This window comes from Sinocyclocheilus grahami, unplaced genomic scaffold, assembly GCF_001515645.1.
Source record: "Sinocyclocheilus grahami isolate Dianchi unplaced genomic scaffold, SAMN03320097.WGS_v1.1 scaffold772.1, whole genome shotgun sequence".
Taxonomy (NCBI): Eukaryota; Metazoa; Chordata; class Actinopteri; order Cypriniformes; family Cyprinidae; genus Sinocyclocheilus; species Sinocyclocheilus grahami.
Genome location: NW_015505951.1, coordinates 1,464,805 through 1,467,419, shown reverse-complemented (window position 1 = coordinate 1,467,419; position 2,615 = coordinate 1,464,805). Strand labels below are relative to the sequence as shown.

Genomic DNA, 2,615 nt, shown 5'->3' with positions numbered 1-2,615 from the left:
CCATAATCATGACATTCAGAGAACAGGTATTTGTTTATTTTTTTTACTGTACTTTGGTCTAAGATATTAATATATGCAATTAAGTGTACACTCAGACACTTTTACCATTGATGCTTGTACAGTATAATAAACAGTTACTGTAAACTGTTTAATGTTTAAACTGTTAACTGTTTAAACTAAGAGTTTGCATTAGTATATGCAAATCAAATCAAGTGCATACAAATACAGTATTGCAGAAGTCTTTCTGTATCTACTAAATGACTATTTTTATTTTCCTATTTGTTTTACTATTTTACACTTCCTTAGGCTCCCCTCTACAGATCACTTCTGGCCTGATATCCACTCCATCCGGTCCTTCGTCTAAGTCATCACCTATTATGACCGCCGATTCCAAGTTCGCTCCAGTCTATGAGCCAGCCCCAAAGCGTGCAACAAACTCTGAAACTAATAACACAGCAGCACTCCTTTTCACCTCTGCCCAAAGGAGGAGGCACAGGAGGAAGAAACGAGCCTCTGCAAATCTAGCTCCTGACTACCACCCAGTGTCTTTTCTGAACCAGGAATCAACCCCTGAGTTCGCTCCAGTATCGGCTCCAGCCCGTGAGTTTGTTCCAGTCCCAGAATCCAGAAATAAATTAGCTCCAGTCGTCCAGTAATGAGTCCGCTCCAGTGTTGGCTCCAGCCCCTGAGTCTGCTCCAGTGTCAGCTCCAGCCCCTGAGTCCACTCCAGTGTCAGCTCCAGCCCCTGAGCCCGCTCCAGTGTCAGTTCCAGTCCCTGAGTCCGCTCAAGTGTCGGCTCCAGCCCCTGAGTCTGCTCTAGTGTCGGCTCCAGCCCCTGAGTCTGCTCTAGTGTCGGCTCCAGCCCCTGAGTCCGCTCCTTTCATCAAGTTCAGTCCAGAATCCACTACAGTCCAAACTAATTCAGAGTCCGTTCCAATTCCATAGTTCAGTTATGAGTCCGCCCAGACCCCAGAATTCAGTAAAGAGCCCGCTCTAACCCTTGAATCTTCACTAGAGCCCACTCGTACCAGTGAGTTAACTCCAAGTTTACCTTCAGTCCAAAAGCCCGCACAAGAATCCCATCCAGACCATGCACCCGTCTCAGAGCACAGCTCCAGATCTGCTCAAGCCCCTGAGCAGAGTCGTGAGAGTTTAGCCCAGAGAGGGCCCCAGTTCCCAAGTTTAGGCCAGAGAGGGCTTCTGTTCCCGAGTTAGGCCTAGAGAGGGCTCCTGTTCCCGAGTTAGGCCCAGTGAGGGCTCCTGTTCCTGAGATTAGCCCAGAGAGGGATTCTATTCCCGAGTTAGGCCCAGAGAGGGCTCCTGTTCCCGAGATTTAAAAGAGAGCTGCCTGTTGTGTCATTTCATTAAGCTGATTGCTGTAGCCTATATCCAGCTTAGGCATGTTCTCCCTTTATTTTCAATTTGTATATACTGTTTGAATGACAGCTTGGTAAATCTGTTGGCGATCAAATATTCACTATCACTACTCATCATAAGTACTTGGTACATTATTATTGTGTAGCGGGAGACGTTCAAACTAATATCACGTAATTTACATCTCTATGATGATTGGTTGATATTCCAGAAGGGAGGCTAGCCTCCCCTGCGAGATTTCTTTTCTCAACACTCCTCAGTGCTGAAAGTGAACACTCGATGGTGATTGGCTCATTTTTTATTTTTTTTTACCAACAGAGGCATGAGAGCTCAGCTCTCCCCCGGCCTCCCCTCCCTTTCTCTTAGAGGCTGTAATTACATCAGCAGATTTGGCACATTAGCGATAAAAAAGCTTTTACTTTAACTTCAGTCAAATGTTATGGTATTACAGCTGTGAAATTACAAACAAAAATGACACATTCTGAGACATGAACTGAAATAAATAGTGAATTTTATTGACATTAATTCGTCCTCCCCCCCCCATTTTCACCTCAAAATTTTGGGGAAGCTGTGCCTCCCCTGCCTCTCCCGACGAGCCGCCACTGTACACCAGTAATGAGGGTGGTAAATAGATGAATGAATAAATATTATAACGTTAATCGCACATGCTTAAAGATATAGCTCTGTATTATAACCTAATATATATATATCATGTTATCCCTGGGAGACAGTTAAAACTGATCCATTGCAGAGATTCTGATTTGTGTTAACTAAGACTTGTGCATTGTTTAATGAGAACAAGATTAAAATGAATTCAATGTAAATTAAAAGTTAAGGATCAAGTAGGGTTGAATTCTGAATTTTTTTATATCATGCTCGCTATATTCAAACTATTTCGGTTGTATACCATACTACTCGATACTGGTATATTTCCATGGAATGTTAGTATAGTATACACAGCTAATTAATTGGAGTAGTTTACTTCTGCATTCTGCAAAAACAAACTAACTAACTAACTAATTAATAATAATAATAAGAGGAACTGCTGTTGTCAACCAGATGGTTAGAAGGGGGAATTACAGCTGTCATCAGAATTTAAAAAAAAGGGTCACTTTGATTATGTGGTTCTCTGAGTGTTCTCTGTGTGTTCTGGAACAGCAGCCAAAAGGAAGTGGCTGATGGGCCTGCAGCTCCTTTTCTGAAAGGGGAAGTCAACACATCTGAGGGGTCAGCTGAAAAGA

General features: G+C 43.0%; 1 protein-coding gene across 1 annotated transcript in view; it reads left to right on the top strand.

Annotated features, from left to right (window-relative positions):
• LOC107561466 (B-cadherin-like) overlaps positions 1-1,891 on the top strand; it is a 17,122-nt gene extending 15,231 nt beyond the window's left edge. The window contains exon 12 of the mRNA XM_016245921.1: positions 1,881-1,891. The gene's annotated coding sequence lies outside the window, so the exon portion shown is untranslated. The remainder of the gene's footprint in view (positions 1-1,880) is intronic.
• The last annotated feature ends 724 nt before the right edge of the window (positions 1,892-2,615 follow it).